The following is a 9,319-nucleotide window of genomic DNA, read 5'->3' as shown; positions in this document are numbered from 1 at the left end:
AACTATATGTAATTGAAGGTTTGTTTACACTGTTGTCATAAATTACAACACAATTGAAGGAGGCGCCTTATAGGGGACTCAAAATTGATATTTTTACTACTTAAAATTGACAAATTGTCAATAAATCTTGATCAAACTTCATTTAATGGCTTTATGTATAAAAGAAACTTAAGACTTTCATTGAATACTACTTGATGTCAATGATAAACAATTGTATTTGAATTAAATGGAAGTAATGAGTACTAAAAATAGCTAGATTTGTACAAATAATCAAGTTTTTATTGATTAGGTACAAGAAAAGTATTGTAATTATAGAAAATCATTTTACTCTTTCCATTCTAATAATTAATTGTTATCTACACTATGAGTATAAGATTGCATAAAGCAAGGGTGTCCACATGGGGTGGGCTGGAGGGGCTGTAGCTCCCCCAAATTAAATCATTCTTGCTTTTTACCAGAAAATTTTTATCTATAAAATTTAATATATGAAATTTCAAATTTATTATCTAATTTTCCGCCTTTTTTTGAAAAAAAATTTTTAATTTTTTTGTGAACAGCAAAAATTTTTTCCAAAAAATTTAATATTTTAAATTTAATTTTTGAAACTTTTTTCTGAAAATTTAATTTTTGAGAATAGCTATGGATGTTTTTCCCAAACATTTCATATTATAAAATTTTTTTTTTTTTTTTAAATTCCAAAATTCTTCCCCCTCCCCCAAAAAAAAAAAAAAAATTATATAATCCTGTGGACGCTGCAGAAAATATGTATTAACATATTTTTAATACATTTTAGGGTCACAATAATAATGAAACTACCCAATAGAGGATATATCTTTGAAGGTCAATAATCTTTTTATATGTTGGCCACATTTTGACATTCAATAGTTGACTATTTTTATTAACATTAATTAAAAAAGGGTTCTCATTATTTGAAAGCTTTATTGTTTAGGGCTCCAAAATGGCTGGCATCAACAATAGGGAGGCTGTGTAAAAATGTTATATTAAACTTACAGTTCTATATCTAAGAATCGTATCAGAATTGTATGAAATGAGGGCAACTACCCCTCCCCCCTTCTCTAATCCCAATAAACAGTTAAACTCTTCCATCCTAAAATGCAAGGCACTAGTATTGCAGCAAAACTTAATAGGATTTTAAACGATAAATATGTCTGAAAACATTATGAAATGAAAAAAAAATCCAAGAAGCTCAAAGCAAAGTTTATATCACAGGAAAATGATACAATGGAGTAAATTGAGTTTTCATCAGAAATTTGACTTCCTCCTCGAGTTTAAAATTTGAGATCTAGATAGAAGGAGCCCTAGTGGCAATTCTTGTACATCAAACAGTACCTATATCAGAGGTTCTTAACGAGGTTCGATTGAACCCTATGGGTTCGGTGAGACACTTTCAGGGGTTCGGCAAGCTCCCGCATCCACTGAAGCGATTGTCGACAGGGGTGACCTCCTTTCAGTGTGAGTGTGGCGGAACAGCATAGAATCACTCAGAGAGGGGGAAACCAATATGAAAAGGCAACGGTAAATATCCGCTGTGAGATTCAAAAATGTTTCTTCTCCGTGTTAGATTACTAATATTTAGTTGCTTAGCAAAAATGTGTTACACTAAATAAATACAGCCGATTCTTGTTTTTGTGACGTTACGCTCCGCTTGTCCATCATTAGCTGCAGGTGATTAGGCCACCTTGCTAAGCTTTGATATCTGTGCTGCAGGGAACTCGGTGGACACAGAATTCAACTTTTGGGTATATGATTTTACGTCATTTGTTATTTTCTTTTAACCTTACAATACCTTCTCTGACTATGTCGAATTTGGTGGGGGTCAGCGTCCTCAATGCATAATTTGCACTTCCAGGTTGAACAACTGTAGTCTGGCACAGGGAAATCTGAAGGAACCCTTCCTAAAGCTGCATGAAGATGGGATGTACAAGAATTTGCTGAATTCAAAGTGAAGAGAGCCAGCTTCAACAGTATCTCTTCAGAACAACAACGCTGTCAACTTTTTGGTGTCAGAAAATCGTACTATACACTCGTATTGCAAAGAAATCCCTGGAGATTCTTATACCGTTTGCAACAACATATAGTTGTGATAAATCCTTTTCGAGGATGGTCGATATGAAAACGAAGAAAAGGAACATACTCTGTTGCGAAATCGATCTGAGAGTGACACTTGCTAAGGCGAACACACGCATTTCTGAACTTGTGTCCGATTTATGTTCATTAAGTTATGTTTTTTTGTGTGAAATTCATGTTTTGTTGGTTTTGCTCTTTGAACACAGTGGTTTTTTGATGCAACTGATGAATTGTTCATTTTGTGTACTAATAAAATATATACTTATGTTCTGAAGAAATCATATTTATTTTTCCAATCAGGAAGAGGTTTGGTAAATGCACTGATGAAGCCAGCAGGGCCCAGTACCTCCAATTAGGCTAAGAACCACTGGCCTAAGCAATTTTGATGTAAAACTAAGGAACGAATAAATCAACGAATATTAATTGCCTACATATCTTAAAATTAAGTTTCTATGTCTTTTTATACTTTAATTAAACGAAAAACTGCGTTTTACCGGGTGGTCCCTTGAAATCTGAACTCCTATTAATTCAATAATTATTGAAGTTTAAGTTATTGAAAATAATTCATATTCCGATATATTAAAGCATAACCAATTAGTTACAAAACAGAACAAACGTGAGCTCCCTAGCTTCTGTACAAGACGACAAAATGACACTTGAACGTGATGCACGAATTTCTATTCGCGCACTCCAAGTAATTGGGCGTCTCCCAGGACCACCGTCAACGCTGTCAGCATGCCCGAAACGTACAGGAAGAAAGGCAAACTGGACTCGGAAGAGTTATAGAAAGGCCAATCCCCTCAAGTCCATGCGGGTCCATACAAGACTTATCGTAGTTTCACATCAGACTGTTTAGAGATCTAACAAAAAGGTGGGTGGACACTGTGACGCCATGACAGAGGACTACATCCGCAGTAGGTGTCAGGCCTTCCCTAGCCGTTAAGGGTGTCTACATTAATTATTGAGAGAGCTGAGATATACATCTATTTATAGTATTAATTTAGTTAAAACTGATTTGTTAATTAATAAATTCAAAGTGATTAGATTTTAATGAACCCCTCGGTACTATAAAAGGAGTTGGAACAATTGAAAAATCGCGAACTCCGTGTAGTTTGAAACCGTGTTAGTGAGATCATCTCCTGTATATCTCATTAGTTATTAATGAAGAACATATACTGAAAAGGAATGAAGGGGAAACCCCTAAAGAGTGAAGTTGACGGAAATACAATTGCTTGATAATTTTTTTAAATTTTTGCTGTACAAAATAAAGTTATTTTTCGTTTCTATCCATACACGATGTTACCTCACAAATAACATGAAAATATACATTGTATTTTGTCGTTAGCTGTCAAATTTTCTACTTCTTGTATTTCTCTTTATCTGTGTTCGCATTTCCCATGATCCTTAGTGTTTTAAAAGTGGACTGGTAAAATTGAAATTAGATCTTGTTAAGCAGATGTGAAGAATTCCCAATAGCAATGATCGAATAAAATTAATTCAAAAGTTGGGAATAATTGACTAGATACTATTAACTGATTATGAGCCTTTTCCTCAATGCATCGTATTCTAGATTTCGATTTTTATATTAATTTATACAAATCAAGGGTCTTCATTTAGAATTTGTGTCATTTCATATACAGTCATTGATAAAATTATCAATTCAATAAATAATTATTGTATAAATAATTCATAACAAGGTATTGCCTCATAATAATTATTAAAAATCGGCAATAAGAAAAATACAGTACCATATGTTTTTTTCTTCAAATTTATCCATTCCCTTTTGAGAGTGGAGGTTGGGATTTGATAAAAAAGCTAGCGGGTGTAGAATATGATCGGCTTTGTATTCATACTCTGTGTTTCTGTGTTCTTCAGCTTAGAATGTACTAGGCCAAAAGATGAAAAGACTCTTTCTACTCCTTATGATATCGCTACAACAGTCAGATATAAGTGGATAACCTGCAGAGAGAATGTCACTGCTGTGGTTCTCCATAAACCCACCATGAGATTTCTACCATTCAGTAGGTGACATGCTCATGGTCAAATGTTCTGTAAACTTAGATGACTGAATAATTTGTGATCTTGTCTGAAACTTCATGATAATAGAAGCAAGTGCTGGATATTTCTTATTGGCATATTCCATTGCCATTTTCATCTCTTCTTCATTAAGAGCCTTAGCTATCGGCTCTAATCGAACCAATAGCTTCTTAGTAGAGTATTTGAGTCCAATATTGGAAGCCTTACTCCTTACAGTTGGATCAATCATTTCTCTGTCAACTTCAAAGATTATCCTTAGAATTAAGCAGTTGTTAACATAAATCTTGAGGCAGTCTAATTACGTCTAGTATCTTGGGGCATTATCAAACGCGGACCACCTTCTTGACAGTATTTTGCACCTGCATAATGACTATTACTGAAATATTCTTTTATACTGTCAATTTCTAGGTCATGACCCAGTCGATTTAGGAGGTTTGCTACACAACCATAGGAGATGATATTATGTTCAGTTGATTCTTCTAGTAGTTTCCACATTATGATAATGTTTACTCCATTGTATCTCACGATACTACAAACATTACAACGAAAGTTATCTTCACATTTCTTGATAGAAGATTCTGCAAGTTGTAGAAGGTACTCAGCAATGTGATGAATGCCTGAATTGTCTACAGTGTGAATTAGAAAAATTTTGCCAGTTGATGTAACTAGTCAAAAAAAATACCAAACTGGAACATGCTTTCGTCCAGAAGGGTTGATTCGCATAGTTGACATCCATGGTGTATGACTCAACAGGAACTGAGGCACTGAGTTAATTACTCTTCATGGGAATATATTATTTTAGGTGGGCACTGGATTATGAATAGTACTTTATACTCTTCTTATATTTGGCGCAAGTACCGAAATGAACAAGAACATACTTGTAGTTTTGCTAACGTAGGTATATAATGTAAAATTAACTAAAATAATAGATTTGCTGCAAGAGCCATGATCGTGGTATTGTTTTCTTCGCGGTCGCAGACCACACAGATGTATCCGGACTTGGGCTCACGAGTTACCCAACAACTAGCGAGTCCAACTTCGCATACAGGCTAAAGCCCCAACTACGGGCGAGCTCGACTCAGACTCAACAGCCCTGGTATCTAGCGTTGTGAATGTGTGAATAACATTAGTTAATTAATTAACTAATACATTTTGTATTACTGCTGTTAATATTTGCTTCATAAAAATCGATTTTATTCAAAAATATCCGATTTTAAACAAAAGTATCAGATTTTAATTAAATAAATCATTTTTTTTATTAAAAAATAAAATCAACAAACCTGCAGAAAAATGACTCCACGGAGTCATTTCATTTTTGGACAGAGATTCCACTTCGTCTTAATGTTTAAAATTTGAAATCCTGTTGCGTTTTTTGATAGAGGACACCCTAGTAGCGATTCTTGTACATCAGGCAGTCCCGATACACCATTTTTATCAATATAGAGATACTATTTATTTCAACCACATTGGAATACCGCAATGAATATTTTATCCATTAATTTTCATTGTGTAGCCATCATAAAATGAGTGTGTATTATTATTGGGATACAACGGTACATCATTTGTAAATTTGAAATTTACAAATATTTAATATATATGCATCTACTTATTGTATAGCTCTAAGGGACATGTGGAAACATGACTCATATCAAGGAAGGAACTAATTAGTTTTACACAAACACATCATAATATTGGTCAATAAATGTAGACACGTGTGTTGTGATAATATATATTGTAGTGTTGGAGTCGTATAATAACTATCGAGTTCGAGTAATTAAATATTGAGTGAGTAGCGTCTAGTTCGAGCCTTTGAGCAGTGATGCCCAATCCACACGTTTTCTGAAGAAAACACAAAATATGCGCTCATTTCACCTTCTCCAATGATAATCGACAACAACAGAGATCCAAAACTCATCTGCGTATTGAGGGTCTCGGGGAAAGACACCAACTCTTGAATAACTTAAGCCCCCTGTTGGTGAGTATAGGAACTCCTTGAGTCCCAATTACATTATTACCACATGTCAGAGCTTACAGGGGGGCATCAAGACCATTATCAAAGTCGAGGATGAAGATTAGAAATGGCAATAGATTTGCCAACAACTTTACTCTAGCTTTAACTGTAGATACATAAATGCAGAAACAACTGGGGATGAGATTAATCCTAATCGAATATTCTGAGTTTCGATCATTCGACTTCTAGTTTATTGAAGTTTTCGACATGATATTTTGGGGGATCTTGAGTAATTTGGAGAAAATTGCCGGCTTTAGTCAAGTCGAGTTTTTTTTTTTTTTTCGAGTTAAAGTAGTAATTGAATCCAACACTAATATATTGTAGTTTTATTTTATTTTCAGTCTACACATTATATGAGGAGATTTCTCTGTTCTAAAGGATTACAATATTTAATTTGTAGAGAGCATGTCGTCTAAACATCCGATATATTTATTATGTAGTATTCACACAAAAATAACCCCTCCATTCTATAAAAAGTCTACAACAGATTTCAGACGATTTTATGTCTTAGAGAGATGTTGTATAATTTATATTTATCTATGTGGAACGGTCCATAAGGCGGTCACTTACATTTAGATATCAACAACACTCTTTAGCAATTAGTACAATTTGTATCTATTTAAATAGCTATATAAATTGTCAGTTGAGATGACATTTACTAGACATTAAACACCTTCCACGTGTAAGAGCCATACTGAATCTAATATTTTATTAATTAATAGTGTTGATTAAAAGAGGTTGAGTGTGTATTACCTCTAATATAAACACTCCAGTTATCCACTCTTGTAGGACCAACCGGAACAGACTTGTATCAGTCCCTTATATGGGGCTTAAAATCAGTACCATCCCTGTTATTGGTCCTTCAAAACGTTCCACATTTAAAAACAACCTCTACAATTTATAAATTATAAAGTATAATTTTCACTAATATTATAGTAAAGTACCTTAGTTTACTAATTTAATTAGTTTAGTAAAATATTAAGTAATTTATTGCACACAAAATATTTTTAATTTAGCCCTAATTAAAGAAATTATTATTTTAATGAAAATTGGTGAAGATTGATTGATGAAACGTCACTGTTGTCATTTAGCAAAGATTGTTCATACTTTAGGACGTGTCTTTAAGATTTACGATGAGACATCAAATTGAGACCACTAAATGGAGTGTACGAGGTTTAGCAAATTACCGTAAATATAGCCACTATATCAGTTACTGGTTCCGCTCCAATGTTATTAGAACAAGGTTAGGTTAGCGATGGAATTCTAGACATATGGAATACTCACGTATCCTATGTGAGGATAATACAACCGAAGGTATTGGTTGAAAAAAAAAGGAAAAGATGAGTTAACCCAAGGTTAATAGTAATACAAGGCTAGACCATCATGTAATCGGGCTTGGTAGAATTTTCAATTTGATGTACTGTACCGATTGCTGGGCAAAATCATAGAGGATAACAACGGTATATTAACACCATATTACCAATAATACTAGAAATGATTTGATTAACAGTAATAGTATATACTCTTTGACGTCACTACTGAAAAGCGTGGGGGAAGTCAAACATCAGTCGGAAAAGCGTGTTGGTATAACTTTGTATTTCTATTAACCTTGAGTTAACCTAATTTTTAACTAAATCCTTCATTAGGCAAAAAAAATGGCCTAAACAAGAATTACCTGTAATACTACATGATTCTATTACATGTATTTGTAATATATAAAATCATATTGTTTATAAAATAATTCTTATAACATTGAAATTGATACATTTCTCATATAAGATATACTTTTCTTTACATAGAAGGTCACTATTAAATAATTCAAGATTACCATATATTTAATTTTAACATTACCTTGCTGCTGATTGGAGTTTTTTATTTTTCTATTAATCATAGCTTGCTTGTCTGAGAGCCTCTTTCTATTCTCAACGGAACTATAATTCAATTTGACTATGATATTCGTGCTCATAAGTTATTACATTGAAAAGCACTTGTGCCATTCGGCTGAGGAGTAACTTCCATCACACAAAATAAAAATGTAGTAACGAGCGTGTGTAGCTTAATCTCAGCGCGCCATATTTAAAAAGAAAAAGGGAGTATACATATATATTGTTAAAGTAAAGTTTCTCTACCTTATTGTCTGTTCATTGACGCCTAATAACCCTGAGTTATGCAGGATATTAAAATTACAATGGGAGAGTTTAAGTTTATTTTTAAACAAAACTTTTCGGAAGTTTCTTCATTCTTATTTTTTTTTTTTTTTTGAGATTGGTCTATTTTATTAATAAAAATATAAGGAATCAGGCCCCAATATGGCTTCCCCTTCAATTATTCAATTATGATGCAATTGCTGAGAATAGTGAAAGCGTTCTATTAAAGTATGCGATATATTCCTTATAGGAACCGAGGAACAGGGCATTTCTTAGAATTTACAATTACACGTCGTTATCTTTATTGTATCACGCAACCTTTCCTCCAAAAGAAAAGAAGAAGAAAAACCCGAAATCATCTGGTAGTTAGCCAAATAAGTCAATCATACCAACCGCTATTTGTATCTTATTTATTCGCTGACTATCACTGTCACATTATTTCTTCACCATTTTTAAAATAAATTAGATATGATTCAAATGTATAAAGTATTTTATTCGATACTATAATATAATATTGCTTAGTAATATTTGATGAAAAGAGTGGTTATTATATTATTTTTATAAATAGCCAATATATATATTATATATGTAAGCGACGAGGGATCAACATAAAATTGTATTCCTGTTCTTTTGGAAACGGAGCATATCACGTATTGAATAACTTATAACTTTGTGTATTTACCAAAAAGAATAAGTTATGAAATAGCCATGACGTATCAAGGGAGTAGAGGGAATTGATAGCTAACAGCAAAATACATGGTGTATTTTGCTGTTAGCGAGGTAACGCCGTGCAAAATGATAGATATTTGAATATAAATTATAGTTGTGATTTTTTTCAACAGTACATTTGTGTTGAGACACCACATAATATTTAATTGACAAATAAATATGTGTGATTTACATTCATTTAAGTTTTCATGATGAATAATTGATTGATTTCAATCTTCCTCTCTTCTTTAAACATTTTTTCTCTTTCTAATTTATTGATTGATTGATCGGTTGTCATGATTTTCTAATAGCGGTTCGAGCCAAATGT

The sequence above is a fragment of the Lepeophtheirus salmonis genome, chromosome 4, assembly GCF_016086655.4.
Source record: "Lepeophtheirus salmonis chromosome 4, UVic_Lsal_1.4, whole genome shotgun sequence".
In the NCBI taxonomy this organism is placed as follows: domain Eukaryota; kingdom Metazoa; phylum Arthropoda; class Copepoda; order Siphonostomatoida; family Caligidae; genus Lepeophtheirus; species Lepeophtheirus salmonis.
The sequence above is the reverse complement of the archived record's forward strand: the minus strand, read 5'-3'. Positions refer to the sequence as shown.